The sequence below is a fragment of the Chiloscyllium plagiosum genome, unplaced genomic scaffold (genome assembly GCF_037043375.1).
Source record: "Chiloscyllium plagiosum isolate Xiang-an unplaced genomic scaffold, Cpla_swu_hap1 HiC_scaffold_14, whole genome shotgun sequence".
NCBI classification, from domain to species: Eukaryota; Metazoa; Chordata; class Chondrichthyes; order Orectolobiformes; family Hemiscylliidae; genus Chiloscyllium; species Chiloscyllium plagiosum.
In genome coordinates, this window is record NW_028270152.1 from 69,389,872 (window position 1) to 69,410,652 (window position 20,781).

General features: G+C 46.0%; 1 protein-coding gene across 1 annotated transcript in view; it reads left to right on the forward strand.

The window, feature by feature from the left end:
* grip2b (glutamate receptor interacting protein 2b) overlaps positions 1-20,781 on the forward strand; it is a 186,225-nt gene that overhangs the window by 40,536 nt on the left and 124,908 nt on the right. The window lies entirely within an intron of this gene.

Genomic DNA, 20,781 nt, shown 5'->3' on the forward strand with positions numbered 1-20,781 from the left:
CCCTCTCGGTGATGCCCATGTTCCAATGAATGAATAATAATAAAAAATATGCCTTGGGATATTTTATTCAGCTAAAAGGTGCCACAAAGCATTGGATATGTATATAGAATTGTAATATAACAAGATGGGCAGAGAGCAAGTCTCGGTAACAAGATGTCTATTGAATTATCTATGGTGTAGACGGAGCTCGGAGAGAGCCCCACATGACTGTCATGGAGGAAGTCCTTCAATACATAGACCATGTGACCTGATGTCACTTCATGTGACAACATCCTATTCTTAGCTGCTGCCTTATAGTCCATAAGGATTAGTGTGTGGGTGGACTGTCTGTGTGTTCATTAAGGACAGTAGATTAAAGCCATTAAAGACATGGTAGACTAATTAGTAAAGTTAGATCTCATGGGATTCTGGGTGAGCTTTCCAACTGCATACATAATTGGCTTAATGGCAGGAGACAGGAGACAGAGGGTGGTGGTGGAGGGTTGTTTTTCGAGTTGGAGGCCTGTGACCAACGGTGTTCCACAGGGATCACTGCTGGGTCCACGTTTATTTGTCATTTATAGAAATGATTTAGATGAGAATAGGGAAAGCATAGTTAGTAAGTTTGGGGATGACACCAAAATCGATGTTATGAGAATAGTGAGGATAGTTATCGAAGATTAAAAAGAGATCTTGATCAATTGCGTCAACAGGCCAAAGAGTTTAATTTGCATAATGGAGGCATTGCATTTTGGTAAAACAAACAAAGACAAAACTTATTAAATTAAAAGTCTGACCTTGGGTAGTGTAGTGGAACAGAAAGACCTCTGAGTTCAGGTACATAATTCTTTGAAGTTTGCATCGCTTATAGACAGAGTGGTTAAGAAGCCCCAGTGAATGAGTAGGAAGCACATAGCGTAGGCAGAGTTAGCAGTTTGGAAGGAAGCAATGAGTGAGAGCCAATGAGTGGACATGATAGATGCAATAGGTAGGGTTGTAGGTCATGAAGCTTGGTGAGAGGTGTGTGCAGCGACAGAGTTCAAGTGAGTGGTGTCCTGTAAACATGAGGTAGCTGAGATTCGATGGTTGAATTTACCCTCACAGAGTGCAGAGGACCGTTGGTTTTATTGCTGCACTGCTGGGCTTCTCTGTTGAGCCAGACTCTATCTCGATCATTGACTGTGTCTGACAGCAGGACAGAGTCCTATCCACAAAGCTTTCCTTTCCTAGCCATAACAGTGAGACAGGGAGGCTGTAAAGAGTGTCGGACAAAGAAAAGGGAACAAGTTCAAACCTGTTAATGACGGAGCATTCAGCACTAGAGGGAAGAAAAATATCTTTTGTTGCCAACTTGTTGTTCAGTTTAAATACTGAGATGCGGAGAAAATTGATGTGCTGTAGCTTTAAGTTTAATGGAGAGTTGGTAATTACTGATGATGTTGCTGAATTGTTCTTATTCAGCTTCTACGGGAATCAAAATGCCCCAACATCAACTCAAAGGCAGAAAGTCATGTTACTGTGTGACTACATCATCAGATAGAAGTTAGTGAGAATGCAAACGTGGCCCCCATACCAAATGAAGGAAGCCCCAAGAGACCTGAAGAGGAGGCCTTGGTGGGAGGATAGAGTTGTACCTTGGTATTGGAGTTCTGGTCATTGCAGAATGGAGTGGGTGTAAAGTGGACTCTGGCTCTGTGTGTCTGTGTGTGTTTGTTTGTGTGTGTGTGTGTGGTGCAGGTGCGGGGGGGGATTCTGAATGGATGTACAGTGAGGGTCTAGGCGTGGGGTGGGATCAGGGGAGACATTTCACTGCGGTGTCTGTCCTGTATTTTTTTTTCAAATCATCTCATCTGTCACATTTCCATGTGAGTGACTTATCAGCGGAAATAAATCTGAAGGCCAAGCTTTATTGAAAGGTAGAAGAAACGTGAAAATCTACAAGTGGCATCAGCATCTGGAAGATGAACCTTTATTAAATTTTCTATCATCACAATAACTGGAGAGTAATTAGAATGCTGCGCGCGACCTCTCTGAACGGTTCATATCCTGTCCTGCTCATCAGTCTCTCAAGGAGCTAATCTCCCTGACAGGATGCTGGAGCAATCAGTGATGACATTTCTGCGGCTTGATGAGTTTGTTCATATCCCGCAATACCATTTCGTGAATGTACATTAGGAAGAGGTTTGTATCGGGGTGCAATGCATTTGAGTACCCAGAATTCAGCTCTTCCCTGCCCACACCCAAGGGCCCAACACGTGACAATGTAAATGCAGAGCCATCTCTTCCAATTAAAAAGATTGTTCTGCTTCAAATGTTGCTGTCTCAGTGGTCATCATGGTCTCCATGCCACTGGTCAGTGTGGTGTGATTTGAGGTGCACTGACTCTTGCCCATGAAATGGCACTGTGATCTCTCTCCTGTTCAATTGCCATCCAGCCTTGGACCAGCCCAGTGCTCACTTGAGTACAGTTAACGCTGGCCAACATTGACCAACTTCCAGAGCAAATCCCAGTGTTGAAGAAAACTAACAAATATGAGAGGTTTGGAAAGTGAGCAACGACAGAGCTTGTTTCTATTACATTTATAGAGAAGGATTAGGAAGAGCTTGTTGCTAAGGGGGAATTGGTTTGAGCACAAGGCTTGGGACTTTGACATTTCTGCGTTCAGACGAACCTGCACCAAGTGCCGTTTCCAGCTTCATGCGCACTGTCAGATGCAAGAACAGTCTGGTTTGTGGAGTCAGGGAGCTGGGCTGCTGTTTTGTCTCTGATCAATGTGCCAGATGGGAACAGGATTCATAGCACAACATGAGAATTTGCAGGGACAGTGGGCAGCCCCCCAACCAGGGACAGTGGGCAGCCCCCCAACCAGGGACAGTGGGCAGCCCCCCAACCAGGGACAGTGGGTGTCACCCTGACCAGGGACATTGGGCAGCCACCCTGACCAGGGACAGTGGGTGCCACCCTGACCAGGAACAGTGGACAGCCCCGCGACCAGGGACAGTGGGCGCCAACCTGACCAGGGACAGTGGGCAGCCTCCCGAGCAGGAACAGTGGGCAGCCTCCCGAGCAGGGACAGTGGGCAGCCTCCCGAGCAGGGACAGTGGGTGCCACCCTGACCAGGGACAGTGGGCCACCGTCTGACCAGGGACAGTGGGCCACCTCCTGACCAGGGACAGTGGGTGCCACCCTGACCAGGGACTGTGGGCCACCGTCTGACCAGGGACAGTGGGTGCCATCCTGACCAGGGATTGTGGGCCACCGTCTGACCAGGGACAGTGGCCCTCCCCCCCCGATCAGGGACAGTGGGCCACCCCCTGACCAGGGACAGTGGGCAGCCCCCCAACCAGGGACAGTAGGTGCCACCCTGACCGGGACAGTGGGCAGCCCCCCGACCAGGGACAGTGGGCAGCCTCCCGACCAGGGACAGTGGGCAGCCTCCCGAGCAGGGACAGTGGGCCACACCCTGACCAGGGACAGTGGGTGCCACCCTCTGATCATGGACAGTGGGTGCCACCCTCTGACCAGGGACAGTGGGTGCCACCCTCTGACCAGGGACAGTGGGCCACCCCCTGACCAGGGACAGTGGGTAACCCCCAACCAGGGACAGTGGGCCACCGTCTGACCAGGGCCGGTGGGCGCCACCCTGACCAGGGACAGTGGGTGCCACCCTGACCAGGGACAGTGAGCCCCCACCCTGACCAGGGACTGTGGGTGCCACCCTGACCAGGGACAGTGAGCCCCCCCCCTGATCAGGGACAGTGAGCCCCCACCCTGACCAGGGACAGTGAGCCCCCGCCCTGACCAGGGACTGTGAGCCCCCACCCCCTGACCAGGGACAGTGAGCCCCCACCCTGACCAGGGACAGTGGGCGCCACCCCCTGACCAGGGACAGTGAGCCCCCACCCTGACCAGGGACAGTGAGCCCCCACCCTGACCAGGGACAGTGGGTGTCACCCTGACCAGGGACAGTGAGCCCCCACCCCCTGACCAGGGACAGTGGACCACCACCCTGACCAGGGACAGTGAGCCCCCCCCCTGACCAGGGACAGTGAGCCCCCCCCTGACCAGGGACAGTGAGCCCCCACCCTGACCAGGGACAGTGAGCCCCCACCCTGACCAGGGACAGTGAGCCCCCACCCTGACCAGGGACAGTGAGCCCCCCCCGACCAGGGACAGCAGATGCCACTTGACCTTTGATCATGGTAATCACACACTGACTCGTATGGGGGAAGATCCCATACAGACCCAAATGGGGGGCATTCCTCCACTCCTTTTCCTAACTCCTAAGTCTCCTTGTGTTTCTCGTGAGACATCTGCCCCTAAAGGGAAACAGATTTGTGGTAAATGTGATCAGGGACAGGCTGTGAAATAGGTCACTGAGTTTAGAAGATAACTTGTTGTGCTTTAGGGCTGAGACACGATGTAAGGATCTTATAAAAAGGTGGGTAGGAGCAGAGATCAATGAAAAGAGATTGGGTCTCTTCAGCCTAAAGATCTTTTATAAAACTAGGGCTTAGTATATGCTGTTGGGAGGGCAGAGCCACACAGGTTTAATGTCATTTTCTAATTAAACTTTGTTAATTCAGGCGGCAAGGAAAAGATGTAGTGTTTAATTAAGTAAGTCTGCTCTTACTAAGCCAGATATTTTAGCAGTATTCATAGAGTCATAGAGCATGAAAACAGACCCTTCAGTCCAACTCACCGGCATTGACCAGAATCTCAATCTGACCTCGTTCCATTTGCCAGCATTTGGTCCATATCCCTCTAAACCCTTCCTATTCAAATAGCCATCCAAACACCTTTTAAATGTCTGACAAAGGGTCAGTTAGACTCAAAATGTCAGCTCTTTTCTCTCCTTACAGATGCTGCCAGACCTGCTGAGATTTTCCAGCATTTTCTCTTTTGGTTTCAGATTCCAGCATCCGCAGTAATTTGCTTTTTTACTTTTTTAACTGTTGTTATTGTACCCACCTCCACCACTTCCTCTCTGGCAGCTCATTCCATACACACTGCACCCTTTGATTGAAAAAGTTGCCCTCAGGCACTTTTTACATCTTTCCCGTCTCACCTTAAACCTATGCCCTCCAGTTTGGACTTCCCTACCCTGGGAGAAAGACCTTGGCTCTTCACCTTTGGCCCATTCATACCCCTTATGATTGTATAAACCTGTATAAGGTCACTCTTCAGCCTCCGACTCTCCAGGGAAAACAGCCCCGGCCTATTGTAGTTCAAGCCTTCCAGTCTCAGAAACATTCTTGTAAATCTTTTCTGCACCCTCTTAAGTTTAACAACATCCTCCTTATAGAAGGGGAACTGGAATTGTACACAGTACTCCAAACATGGCCTCACCAATGTCCTGTACAGCCGCAACATGATGTTCCAACTCCTATACTCAATGCTCTGACCAATGAAGGCAAGTGTGCCAACACCTTTTGCATCACCCTGTTGATCTGTGACTTCACCTTCAAGGAACTATCACCTCCTAATTTCTTCTGAATCTCCTATTAGGTTTCTTGTCTTTGGATGGTCATGTTAGGTTTCAATCTGTCTTAGATTTGGATACATACTGCTTATGTTCAGTGCAATGCCTAATAACAATGATTAAATTGTTGTCACAGTGAGACTGGTGCCTTGTTCCTTGCTGGCAGTCTGCTTATTGACTGTTCTGTCTGATGACTGTCAGCTAAGATGCTTCTCAGACAAGCAGATGATTAGAATCTACACCGCTACGTTAAGGATGCCCAACAAGTGAACAACAGTTTAGAACGAAAGAACTTGCAACTACATAGCACCTTCCACAGCCTTAGGACATCGGAAAACACTTTACAACCAATTAAATACTTAACCTAACAGTGGAGACTGTTGAAATGTGGGAAGTTTTCACAAAGTAACATTCCTGAATGAAATAAATAAAGAATGTGCAACAAAGACAGAGAATCAGCTGGTCTGGTGGCTTCTGTGGAGGGGGAAACCAGAGTTAACACTTTGAGTCCAGTATGACTCTGCTTCAGAACTTGAGTTGATTCCCAACCTCGCACGCTGACCAAATCCAAAGTCAGTTTGAAATCTAGTCGCTGTTGTAATGTAGGAAAATAACCCAATTAAACTGCTTTCCCAGCATGTTCTTTGAGAGACAATAGTGACTAGGGTGGCCACTGAAAGACCTCCAGAATGTTAAATGGCACAGTTAACACTGCTGCCTCACAGCGCCAGGGACCTGGATTCAATTCCACTCTTAGGCAACTGCCTGTATGGATTTTGCACGTTCTCTGAGTGTCTGTGTGGGTTTCCTTTGGGTGCTCCAGTTTCCTCCCACAATCCAGAGATGTGCAGGTTAGGTGGATTGGCCATAGGAAATGCAGGCTTACAGGGATAAGGGCAGGACGCTCTTCAAAGATTGGTGTGGACTTGATGAGTTGAATGACCTACTTCCACTCTGTAGGGATTCTATGAAACACTCCCCTCCTACGTCCACATCTTCACGCTCTTGTGGCATGTTTACTCTTTATGATACAGAGTCATACCCTTCTGTACTCCTTGTGCCAAGGTAAAAACTTGGGATGGCCAGGGGTGCCAGGCTTCTAACGGGATGGTATTGACTGCAATGACTGCACAGAGGTTCGATTTGGTGCTGGGCAGGAGTGAAAGGTGATGACCCAGGGCCCAGGCAGGCACAAACCAGGAGTGGGTGGAGTAAGGGCTTCATTAATTGAAATGGGAACTATATACAGAGCTCATCGATTGTGTGGGGCAAGGGGGGAGCTTTCATACTCCGATGAAGGTTCTTGAGGCATTTCACAATAAAAACACAACCTAAAATCTCTGGCACTTGGACTGGGGTCGGACCAGCTGAAAATGCATTATCCAGTAGAAAAATTCAAGGTAAGTCAGGTTTGGTGATAAGGGAAATCGTGTCTCATCCATTTATTGGAGTTCTTTGTGGAAGTAACATATGTTGTGTATAAGGGGAACCAGTGGATATCATAGAGTCATAGAGATATACAGCAATGGAAATAGATCATTTGGTCCAACTCGTCTGTGCCGACCAGGTATCCTATCTAAATCTAGTCCCATTAAGCATTTGGCCCATATCCCTCGAAACTCTTCCTGTTCATATGGAATTGGATTTGCAGCAGGCATTTGAGAAGGTGTCACCTCTAAGGTTACTGAAGAAAATAAAACCTCATCGTTCAGAGGGTGGCATACTAACACGTACAGAAGATTGGCTGGCTAATGGAAAGCAGACAGTAGGAATAATTAGGGAGGTGATGACCTAGTGGTACTATCGTTGTGCTGCTAATCTCGGGATCCAGGTAATGTTCTGGGTTCGACCCCACCTGGGTTCAAATTCAAGGAAAACTCATCTGCTTTGCTAATGTCCTGTAGGGATGGAAATTTTCCACCCTCCCCAGATCTGGCCTACACATGACTTCATTCCCACAGCAATGTGGTTGGCTCTTAACTGCCCTCTGGGCAATTAGAGATGGTCAATAAATGCTGGCCTGGCCAGTGACACCCTCATCCCCTGAATAAATGAAAAAAAGGGCATTTTTTGGTTAACATGATGTAATGAGTGGAATGCTATAGCATTCAACGCTAAGGCCTCACCCTTTTGTAATATACCTAAACAATTTAGATGACTTTTGATGGTAATGATGTAGAGGTATTTGAATAGTAAGTTGTAAAAAGAGTGTGAGGAGGTTACAAGGGATATAGAGAGATTAAGTGGGCAAAGATCTTGAAAATAGAGCACAACAAGCAGATGAATCTGGGTGTCCTCCTCCATGAATAACAAAAGGTCAGTGTGAACATGCAGCAGGTAATTAGGAATGCCAATAGACCTTCAGTTAGATGTAATATTGGTAATGTTTGGTGCAATGACCAATAGAGAATGGAGAATTGCGTGAAGTATTGGTGTCTTATTTAAGGAAGATGTAAATGCTTTGGAAGCTTTTCAGAGAAGGATTACTAGACTATTATCCAGAATAAAGATCAGAGTGGTGCTGGAAAAGCACAGCAGGTCAGACAGCATCAGAGGAGCCGGAAAATCGATGTTTCGGGCAAAAGCCCTCCATCAGGAATGAGGCTCATTCTCAATGAAGGTCTTTTGCCTGAAATGTTGATTTTTCCTGCTCCTCGGCTGCTGCCTGACCTGCTGTGCTTTTCCAGCACCACTCTGATCTCGACTCTGATCTCCAGCATCTGCAGTACCCACTTCTGTCTAATATCCAGAATGGTCCGGTTGCCTTCCGAGGAGACATTGTACAGACCTATTGAGTTTAGATGAGTTAGAAGCAACTTGTTTAAAACATATCAGCATGCCTTATGAGATCTTGACAGGATTCATACGTTTCGGATGCTTCCTGTACTGGGAATATCTAAAACTTGGAGCCACCATTTCAAAATGAGAGATCACCCATTTAAGTTGGAGCTAAGGAGAACTGTTCCTCTCACAGAGGGTTGAGAGACTTTGGAATTTGTTTCATCCAAAGTCAATAGAAGTGGAATCTTTGAATACTTAAAGGCAAAGGTGAATAGATAAGCTACGAGGTGAAAGGTCATCGGGGATAGGTGGGAATGGGGAGCAATCAGGTCAGTCATGATTTTATTGAGTAGCGGAGCAGATTCAAGGGACTGTGTAGCCTACTCCCGCTGCAGATTCCTATGTTGATATAAAAGCCAGCCAAAGGCTGCCCCACAGGACTGTGGGGAGGGCGAGATTTCCTCAGGTCTCCACCAAATCGTGCCATCGGACCTTTCCTGATCACCGCAAAGGGCAGGTGACGATTCAGTTAAACATCTTTTTAAACCTTTTGCATGAGAGGTGCACATCACTGGCTGTTATGTTTTCTTCACTAATGAGACGTGGGTGTTGCTGACTGGGCCAGTATTAATTGCCCGTCCCTGAGAAGGTGGTGGTGAGCTGCCTTCTTGAACCACTACAGTCTATGTGCAGTCGGTTGATTCAGAATGCCTTTAGGGCGGGAATTCCGGATTTCAATCCAACGACAGTGAAGGAATAGCAATATATTTCTAAGTCACGATGTTGAGTGGCTTGGAGGAAAACCTGGAGGTGGTAGTGTTTCCATGTATCTGCTGTCTTTGTCCTTCGAGATGGAAGTGGTCACGGGTTTGGAAGATGCTGTCAGAGGTCTTCGGCAAATTTCCACAGCGCATCTTGTGGGTAGTAAACACTGGTGCTACTGAGTGCCAGTGGTGGAGGGAGTGAATGTTTCTGGATATAGTGCCAGTCCAGTGGGTTGCTTTGTTCTGGATGGTGTCAAGCTTCTTGAGTGTTGTTGGAGCTGCCCCCATCCAGGCACATGGGGAGTATTCCATCACACTCCTGACATATGCCTTGTAGATGTCTATGTCAGCATTTATTGCCAATCCCTAACTACTCAGCTCGCTGGGCCATATCAGAGGGCAGTTTTCCTGTACCTGTATTTTTATTTTTGCCGCTGTTTACCTATTATTTACTTACCTATGCTACTTAACTCTGTGATCTGCCTGTATTGCTCGCAAGACAAAGCTTTTCACTGTGCCTCGGTACACGTGACAACAAATTCAATTTAACTCAATTTAGTTAATTAATAGCTATTGGTTTGGGATCACATAAAGGACCGATCAGATAAGGATGGCAGATTTCCTTCCCTAAAATTCCCAAACAACGGTTGCCATTAGATTACACTTTAACTCCAGATTCTATTGAATTTGAACTTCACTATTTACTGTGGTGGCATTGAGCCAATGTCCCCAAACCATGAGCATCCGTGTCTGGATTATTAATCCAGCTACCTTGCTACTTGCGCTGCCTCACTCATCTGAAAGGCAATTTTTGTTCAAGCAGGTGGCACGGTGGCTCAATGGTTAGCACTGCTGCCTCACAGTGCCATGGTCCCAGGTTCAATTCCAGCCTTGGGCGCCTGTCTGTGTGGAGTTTGCACATTTTCCCCGTGTCTGTGTGAGTTTCCTCCCACATTCCATTCAAAGGTGAATTGGCCGTGCTACATTGTCCATAGTTGTTAGGTGTATTAGTCAGAGTGGGGGGGGAGGTGGCTTACTCTTCGGAGGGTTGGTGTGGACTTGTTCGGCTGAAGGGCCTGTTTCCACACTGTAGGGAATCTAATCTAATCTAATCACTAAAAATAGGGCCTGGATAGTGTTGTGGAACAGAGACACCCTAGGGGTTCAGTGCACAAGTTTCTAAAGTTGTGTCACACGTAGAGTGGTTAGGATGGCATTTGCCGTGCTTGCTTTCATTGTTTGGACCTTTGAGTATAGGAGTTGGGACGCTATGTTGAGGTTGTACAGGAAGTATGTGAGGTCTCTTCTGGAGGACCATGTCCAGTTCTGGGCAACCAGTTTGAGGAAGGATATTATTAACGTGGAGAGGGTTCAGAAGAGATTTACCATGAAGTGGCTGGAAATGGAGGGTTTGAGTAATAAGGAAAGGTTGGATAGGCTTTTCACTGCAGCATTGGAGGTTAGGGGTGACCTTATAAAGGTCCATAAAATCATTAGGTGTGTAGATAAGTTGAATGGCAGGTGTCTTTTCCCTAGGATGGGGTATTTCAAGGCTAGGGGGCATATTTTAAAGTGAGGAGAGAAAGATTTAAAAAAGAATGGGGCCAATTGCTTTTACACAGAGAGTGATTCAAGTGTGAAATGAACTACCAGAGGAAGTGGTAAATGCAGGTACGGTTACAATGTTTAAAAGACATTTAGATGTGTATGTGAATAAATACGGGCCAAGCACAGACAGGTGGGACTGGTTTAGTTTGGGATTATGTTCAGCATGGACAGTTCGGACCGAAGGGTCTGTTTCTGTTCTGTGTGTCGACCTTGTGACTCTATGTCTGATACCATGTTCACCAGTTTGGGCATGAATTGATTGATGAAGTGGGACAAGATACCCAAGAGAACATCCAGCATGAGTGAGCTTCCTTGGGAAACGGGTAATGTCAGAGAGATGCTGTGACAGAAGGCACAGATCTCAGAACACCAAAAATTTAAGTCTCCTCATTATATGGAATGGCAGAGCAGGTTCGAGGAGCTGAATTGCCTACTGCTGCTTCTGGTTATCTTCTTATGTGCAGAGCCGATGAAATTTCTCTGTAGTTATCATTAAAGGCCATAGCAGTCGATGTTTTGTCTGACTAAAGATTGGACTGATTTCTAGACACAAACTCAGAAAAAGAAATACAGCTACTGCGTTGAAATGGTCTGTAAGTAAGAGACTGTGTTTAAACCAGATCACAACTTAGTGGTAGTGCTTTTGCCTCTGAGTCAGGGATTGGGATTTTGGAGAAGGTTTGTAGCTCAGGTTGTGGATCAGGTTGTCGGTCTGTTCGCTGAGCTGGTGGGTTTGTTCTCCGGCGTTTTGTCACAAGTTGGGTAACATCATCAGTGAGCCGCTAGTGAAGTGCTGGTGTTCTGTCCCGCTTGCTATTTGTGTGTCTTGGTCTGTTGTGGTGGGTGATATCTCTTCCGGTTCTGTTTCGGAAAGGTTAGTAAATGGAGTCTAGCTTTATACGTTTGTTAATGGAGTTCCGATTTGAATGCCAGACTTTTGGGAATTCCTGTGCGTATCTTTGTTTAGCCTGTCCCAGGGTGGATGTATTGTCCCAGTCGAATGGGTGTCCCTCATCGTCTATGTGTATGGATACCAGTGATGGTTGGTCATGTCTTTTGGTGGCTGGTTGGTGTTCATGTATCCTGGTGGCTAGTTTCCTGCCCGTTTGTCCAGTGTAATGTTTGTTGCAGTCCTTGCAGGGTATTTTGTATATGACGTTTGTTCTGCTGGCTGTGGGTATGGGATCATTTAAATTCATCAGGAGCTGTTTCAGTGTGGTGGTAGTTTTGTGGGCTACCATGATGTCTTGGGGCAGGAGTAGTCTAGCGGACATCTTTGAAATGTCTTTGATGTATGGTAGGGTGGCTAGAGTCTATGGCTGACACATAAATAGTAAGCAGGACAGAACACCAGCGCTTCACCCGGAGGCTCACTAATGATGTTACCTAGCATGGTGATGAAATGTCTGAAAATATCTAGCATGGATAGAGGACTGGTTAACTAATATAAAGCAAAGAACTAATATAAATGGGTGCTTCTCTGGTTGGAGATCAGTGGTGAACAGGGTGCTGCAGGGGTCAGTGTTGGGCCTGCAACTGTTCATGATATATATAAATGATTTGAAAGAGGAGACCAAGTGTAATGTACCCAAGTTTGCTGATGACACTAAATTGAGCGGAAAGCCGAACGGTGCAGAGGATGTGGAGAGTCTGCAGAGAGATTTAGATCGGTTAAGGGAGTGGGCAAGGGTCTGGCAGATGGAGTATAATGTTGGTAAATGTGAGGTTATCCACTTTGGAAGTAAAAGTAGTCGGTTAGAGTGTTAAGTAATGAAATATTGCAGCGTGCTACTGTGCAGAGCGACTGTGGAGTGCTCGTACATAAATCACTATAAGTTGATTTGCAGGTGCAACAGGTAATCGGGAAGATATATTGGCTTTCATCGCTAGAGGGATTAAATTTAAGAGCAGGGAGGTTCTGCTGCAATTGTACACAGTGTTGGTGAGGCCGCACCTGGAGTATTGTGCACAGTTCTGGTCTCCTTACTTGAGGAAGGACATACAGGCTTTGGGGGCAGTGCAAAGGAGGTTCACCAGGTTGATTCTGGGGATGAGGGGGCTACCCTGTGAGGAGAGGTTGAGCCTCCTGCAACTGTACTCACTAGAATTTAGAAGAATGAGAGGGGACCTAATAGAAACATATAAAATTATGAAAGGGATAGATAAGACAGAGGCAGGCAAATTGTTTCCGCTGGTTGGTGAGATTAGGACTAGAGGATTTGGCTTCAAGATTAGAGGGAGTAGATTTAGGACAGAGATGAACTTCCATAGTGAATCTATGGAATTCTCTGCCTAAGGAAGCAGGGGAGGCAGCTTTGTTAAGTATATTCAAGACACAGTTGGATGGGTTTTTGCATGGTAGGAGAATTAATGGTTATGGGGATAGTGCAGGTAGGAGGAGCTGAGATGATGGATAGATCAGCCATGATCTTAATGAATGCTAGAGCAGGCTTGGTGGGCAAAATGGCTTACTCCTGCTTCTATTACTATGAAACTATGAAAACAAACCCACCAGCTCAGCGCGCAAGCTGGCAACCTGAGTCAGTGATCACTGGGGGCTAGGTCCCACTCCAGAGGTGCCTGTTGTCTCTTGTTTTTCCTGCTGCTGTATGGACCTCCAAGGTTCGTGGCAGGGCAGAGACTCTGGGAACTGTAAGTCAATACATCCGCACACTGAGCAACGGAGCCACACAGCTCAGAGGGAACATTGCTCCAAAGACAAAATTGAAGCCGACACGTCGGCATAGTACTGAGGGAGTCCTGTGGCATCAGAGTGCTACCTTTCAGACAAAATGCCCACTCGGGGTGCAAGCGTTGCTGTGGCACAATTTATAGAAGCGCTCTCGAGCAATATTTGTCAATAAGACAGATTATCTGATCATTATCGCATTGCTGCCCTTTAATTGTGCTGGCATGTCTCAGATGTCATGAGGTGTAGGCTCATCTTGGAGCTGTTTGTTGGTGTAAGTTGCAGGAGGCAATGATCTAGTGGTATTGTTGGCTGACAATTTAGGTCATGTCAGATGGTGGATTTTGAATTCAATAAAAATCTGAAGGAATCTGATGATAATGATGACGGGCGGCACTTTGGCTCAGTGGTTAGCACTGCTGCCTCACAGCGCCAGGGACCCGGGTTCGATTCCAGCCTCGGGCGACTGTCTGTGTGGAGTTTGCACATTCTCCCCGTGTCTGCGTTGGTTTCTTCCGGGTACTCCGGTTTCCTCCCACAGTCCAAAGATGCGCAGGTCAGGTGAATTGGCCATGCAAAATTACCCATAGTGTTCAGGGATGTGTAGGTTAGGTGCATTAGCCAGGGGTAAATGTAGAGTGATAGGGGAGGGGAATGGGTCTGGGTGGTTACTCTTTGGAGGGTCGGTGTGGGTCTGATTGTAATTCTAATGAAACTGTTGCTGATTGTTGGAAAGTTATGGAAGGAAATCTGCCGTACTCACCTCATCTGATCTACATGTGACTCCCGACCCACAGCAACGTTGTTGAACTGTAACTGCCCTGTTTTAGGCAATTAGGGATGGCAAATAAATGCTGGCCTAGCCAGTGATTCCCACATCCCGTGAAGGAACCTTTAAAAAGTATATGAAGCATTGGGAGGACTGAATAACTCAGGACCATTACTAACCAATGAGGGCATTGTGGGAGTTTGGCCCCTCTCGTTCTCCAAAGATTTGCAAGCTTGCACCACTGTCGCCATGGAGATTTGATCCCATACCCTGAACTCCGATGCTATTGATTAAATCTGGCTCCAGTTTGTTGTGGGACATTACTGTTGAAGATAAATGACCTGTAGGTATTTTGTACAGACAGACTCTGAGCACTGAGCTATTGAACAATCTATATTGCAGAGGGATGTTCACTAGAGTTTGTGGAAGTTGGTGCAATGGATTGTTCCTGTGAAATTCAATGCTGAATTCTATGACATTTTTCATTGAGACTCAAATGTCCCCCTCAAAAGATAATTGCAATGGATGAATTCTTTTGGGATTGGACTTACATTGTGTTGCTCTGGGCATTTCCAGCAAATACAGTAGAATTCCTGTAATATTCCACTGGGAATAACAGCCCACTCTCACTCAGAAATGAATGATATCCTCCAATGAGTCTTAGCCATCAGGATAAGCTGCTTGTTTTAAATCCCTAAATACCTTATTATACTGCTCCTCAGCAATTTCTCAATCTAGAGACAAATTTCCTCACATTTGTCCCAGTTTTTGTATTTCCCCATTGTAAATCTGTGCCCATAAATCTAGTCTATTAAATATTTGTTTTATTGTTTCCTGTTTCTTTCTAGTGACTAGATGGGAAATAGAAGCCACAGACTTCTCACAAGGCCATTCTACCCCTATGACGAGAAGTTTCCTTTCTGCACTTACTCCCTGCAACCTGCAATCATTTCCTTTTCAAATAGTAGTCCAGTTTACTTGTGAAAACCTCATTGAGCCTGCCTCCCCCATACTCTGAGACAATGCATTACTGTGTGAAATACGCTTCCTCTTATTTCACTTTTGCTTTTCTCACTCATCCCTTCAAATCTGTCCTCTCTCCAATCTTGAATTTCACAGGTGGGAGTAGTTTCTCCCCGTCCACTCCGACCAGATCCCCTCATGATTTGGAATGCCACCTCCCAGAATTTTCTACTCAAAGAGAAATGTTTTCCATCTGCCTTCACCATTGAGGTTTCCTATCTCCAGAAGCATTCATGTGAATCTTTTCTCCATTCACTTCAGTGCCTTTACATCTTTCCTAAAGTGTGGCCTCAGGACTGGATGCAATACTCCATCTAAGGCCAAGTGAATGACTGATACAAATTCGACATAACCTCCTTGCTTTTGTCCTCTCTGTCTCTGTTAATAAAATCTAGGATCCTGTATGTTGAAGTGAGGGTTAGCTCAATCTGTCCTGTCATATTCAATGAGCTATGCACATATTGACTGATGAGTCAGTACTGTTGTATGTTGAACACCACTTAGAGGAAGCACTAAGAGTGGCAAGGAGGCAGATTGTTCTCTATGTGGAAAATCCTCAATGTCCACCATTAAGAGTAGCTCATGAGCACCATTATTGACTGAGCTGGCCAAGACAGGGTCTGTAGCAGATGGTGAGGGCACCAATACATGACTTCATCCCCATCAATCTGGCTGTCGCAGATGCAGCTGCCCAAGACAGTGTCAGTATCACAGTACAGTCATTATGGAAATAAAGTCCCGTCTTCCCATAGAGGTACCCTCATCATGTTGTGTGCCACAAACACTGGACTCAATGGGTCAGACGTCGAAAGGTCTAGCAGGACTAAAGAATTCACAGCAATCTTCAGCAGAGATGCCAGATTATCCATCTCAGCCTTCTCTTGAGTTTCCAGTATCATAGGTGCCAATCTCCAGCCAATGTAATTCATTTTAGAATGTTATTTAGGAATGGCCAAGGATAATAGATACTACAAAAGCTATGAGCTCTGACAATATTCCATCAATAATACTGAAGACTTGCACTCTAGAGCTTACCGTGTTTGTAGCTAAGCTTCTTCCAGTACAATTACAACACTGGCATCTACTCACCAATGACCCAGGTATGTCCTGTGCATGGAAAGTACAACAAATCCAACCCAGCAATTATTGTTCAATCAGTCTACTCTCAATCATCAGTAAAGTGATGGAGGCTTCACAACAGCACTACCTTGGCAATGACCTGTTCATTAACACTCACTGTAGGGTCCATCACGTCCACGCAGCTCTGTACCTCATTACAGCCTTGGTCCAAACATGGACAAAAGAGCTGAATTCCACAGGGTAGGTGAGAGTAAAAGCCCTTGACATCAAGGCAGCTTTTGATCAAGCGTGGCATCAAGGACCCCTACCAAAACTAGAGTCAAAGGAATCACAACGAAAACTCTCCGCTGGTTGGAGTCATACCTGGCACATAGGAAGATGGTTGTGGTTGTTGGAGGTCAGTCATCTCAGCTCCAGGACATCTCTGCAGGAGTTCCTCGGGGGAGATATTTTCAATGATTGTGCAATGTTCAGCTCCATTTGCGACACCTCACTTACTGAGGCAGTCCATGTAGCAATATCCGCACTTGGGCTAATAAAGTAATTTTTGTGCCACCCAAGTTCCAGGCAATGGACAACGAGGGAATCTAACAATCATCTCACAACATTACCATCGCTGAATTCCCCCTGCTATCAACACCTTGGGGTTACCATTGACCAGAAACTGAACTGGACTAGTCATATAAATACTGTGGCTCCAAGAGCAGGCCAGAGTCTAGGAACCTTGCAGCAAGTAACTCACCGCCTGACTCCAGAAAGCCTATATTCATCTGTACTGTTCACCTCAGCTTCATTGAGTGAAAGCACATCCTACATTTTTACCATTTTTTCAGGAAAGAAAATTTTCCTGAATTCCTAATGGATTTAATTGATTCATTCTATATTTATGCATTTTAGTTTGGGACTCCCCATAACTAAGAACATTTTCTCTTTATCTACTCCTTTTGTGATTTTAAAGTTTGCTCAAATCCAATCTGGATCTCCCCTTTTCAGGAGTGAAAGAGCCCAGGCTGCTCAGCCTTTCTGGATAAGTATAATCTTTCAGTTGAGTATGTGAATCTTCATACACATTTTTCAATGCTCTGTGTACACCTTAGAACATGAAGACCACAACAAGTGCATTTTTAACTTTGATTCTGAGCAGGTTTTATTTGGTTTCTCAACGATTCCGTTCTTTCTGTGTCGCGATTGATCCCATTTCTTTCTTTGATTTTTAAAAAAAATGTGTTTGTTAATCTGATTTAAAGTGATGATTTGAGCTCCTGGCATGGTGTTATCCTCTGGGCCATTTGGCCTAGCAATAATGTTCGCTTGTCTGAATCAGAAGGTGTAGGATTTTGAACCCAGTTAGTGGAGGCTGAGGCCTGGCTGTGTGCATACTGACATCTGGTGAGTGTGCGTCCTTTCCATATTTATGTTCTGGGGCTGCAGGTTGGAATGCAGGTGTTTAGATACACTGTAGGAGCTGTCAATCCTTCAGTATTGTCCTCCAAGGGAAGAGCATTAAAACACTGACGATATCTGAATGCCTTGACTTGTCATCCATTATCCCTCCGTTTTATGACATCCTAAAGATCAAAGCTTCATTTCCATAGGCTGAGTAAAGATGTGGTAATGGTGCTTTAGATTTGTTATCCCACAGGCTTTGCCTCACACTGTCTTCACCGTTCCCAAAGGATGTCCTTGGTTAATCATGTCTTTGTACCTTCATGAACGAGAACAACGGTGTGGCTTCGCATCATAATTTTACAAACAGTGGTATTTTCTGTGATTCGGTGAGTTTAGTTACTTCTGTACCTGAATCACTAGTGCAGTATGATCTGGATTATACCTTCTCAGACAAGCATCCAGTAAAATGCTAGCAGAGAATGCAATCGGTACAGGAACCCTTGCTCCAGCCAGTGACGGCTAGAATTTGGTAGATACCACCTTATTATCATGGAAGACAGAATAAAACGTACTCTGACACACCCAGGAATTGTTCTTTCATAAAATACATGAGTGAGCAGCTTTCACAGAGAGAGAACTTAATTCCCCTCTATTCCTTGGTTATGGAAAGCACTAAATATGTAAGGTAACTGCTTAAAGCTGAGGAAAGTCAGCTATTGAATATAAAGAGTTTGCTCTCCCAACCTCCTCAGTGCAGCAGAGGCTTCATATGAGAGAAGTAGCACTTGTTGTATGAGGTGCCAAGTCAAGGCTCCAACCCTTCATTCAGATGAATGTAAAAGATCTCATGGTATTCATTTGAAAAGCAGGAAAACTCTCCCTGGCTTCTCATAGCCAGTATCTCTTGGTCAGGATTAGAGTGGTGCTGGAAAAGCACAGCAGGTCAGGCAGAATCCAAGGAGCAGGAAAATTGACGTTGCGGGCAAAAGGCCTTCCTGACGTTCCTTGGATGCTGCCTGACCTGCTGTGCTTTTCAAACACCACTCCAATCTTGACTCTAATCTCCAGCATTTGCAGTACCCACTTTCGCCCAATATCTCTTGGTGCCAGCCATAGCTAAGTCTTGCCTCTGACTCTGCAGATTAAGAGCTGAAGTCCCAAAGCGGGATATCAGCACAATAATCAGGGTTAATCGTCCAGTGCAATACTGAGGGAGCGCTTTGCTGTTAGAAGTGCCCTCTTTCAACTGAAACATTAAACTGAGGCCCATTTGTCTGCTCAGGTGGCTGCTAAAGTCCTTATGACCATGTTACAAAAGAAGAGTAGGGGTGTTCTCCCAATCTCAGTCTTTATCCCTCAATAAATTTCTCCCCGTGTCTGCGTGGGTTTCCTCCGGGTGCTCCGGTTTCCTCCCACAGTCCAAAGATGTGCAGGTTAGGTGAATTGGCCATGCTAAATTGCCCATAGTGTTAGGTGAAGGGGTAAACGTAGGGGAACGGGTCTGGGTGGGTTGCGCTTCGGCGGGTCGGTGTGGACTTGTTGGGCCGAAGCGCCTGCTTCCATACTGTAAGTAATCTAATCTAATCTTAAAAAAATAATGCCACATTTAAAAAGAAAGCGGATTATCGAAGTAAGGTTCCAGGTACAAGTCCCAGGTGTGTTATAATCTGCTTGAGCAGGTTGATGAGAAATGCTTCTGGACATCTCCAAAGTGGATGGTGTTCTGTTTCTTAGACATTAGTACATCTAATTAGGTTTTAAAATAGAATCAACAGCAATTATTCTTAAACAGAAGGTGCAACTGGTGCTGGATTCATTGGTTGTGTGTGAGCGGTCTTGATGGATGTCAAATCTGAACTCTTCATGCCTGTGAGCGTTTGCTGGGAACTGCTGTATTTTCAATATTACAGCAGTGCCTGCTCTTCAGAAACTGCTGAATTCCTCTAGAGCCCTTTGAGACATCTGGGGATCACAGAGAGATGTATAAATGGAAGATCTTCTTTTCTCAAACAGTCAGCAACACAAACTCAGATTAGCTGATCGTTATCACAGTCGCTGTTTGTGGGATCTTGCTGCGTCCAAATTGATTGAGAGTGTTGACCCGGACTGGTTTTCACATCTAATGCAAAAATACACCCACCAGCACAAGAATCTTCAAGTGCCATCCGCTGAGACTTTCAGTTCAATATTCGAGAATAGAGATTGAACCTCTGACCATCTGACTCAGACAAGACCACTACCCAACTGAGCCATGGCTGGTATCTGTTATGTGTTTACATGCTGTATGTGTAACCAACTTTTTGAAAAAATTCATTCACAGGATGACGCCAGCACTTATTGTCCATCCCAGAGGGCAGTTAAGAGTCAACCATATTGAGTGGAGTCACATTTCGATAAGGATGGCAGTTTCCTTCCCGAAAGGACATTAGTGAACCAGATGGATTTTACCCATAATCATTGGATCCATTCAGTGTGGAAATAGGCCCTTTGGCCCAACACGTACACACCACCCCTCTGAAGAGTAACCCACCCGGATCCATTCCCCTACCCTATCACTCTACATTTACCCCAACTAATGCATCTAACCTATACATCCCTGAAGGCTATGGGCAATTTAGCATGGCCAGTTCACCTAACCTGCACATCTTTGGACTGTGACAGGAAACTGGTGCACCCAGAGGAATCCCACATGGACATGGGGAGAATGTGCAAACTGCACACAGGCAGTCACCTGAAACTGGAATCAAACCTGGGTCCCTGGCACTCAGAGGCTACAGTGCTAACCATTGAGTCACTGCGCTGCCCAATCATCATCAGACTCTTGATCCAGATTTTTATTGAATTCATGGCATGGTGGCTCAGTGGGTTAGCACTGCTGCCTCACAGCGCCAGGGACTCAGGTTCGATTCCAGCCTTGGGCGACTGTCTGTTTGCACACGCACCCCGTGTCTGTGTGGGTTTCCTCCGGGTGCTCCGGTTTCCTCCCACAGTCCAAAGATGTGCAGGTCAGGTGAATTGGCCACGCTAAATTGCCGGTGGTGTTAGGTGCATTAGTCAGAGGGGAATGGATCTGGGTGGGTTGCTCTTCGGAGGGTCGGTGTGGATTGGTTGGGCCGAAGGGCCTGTTTCCACACAATAGGGAATCGAATCTAATCTAATCTAATCAAATTCGACAATCTGCCGTAACAGGATACGAACCCGAGTTCCAAGAACATT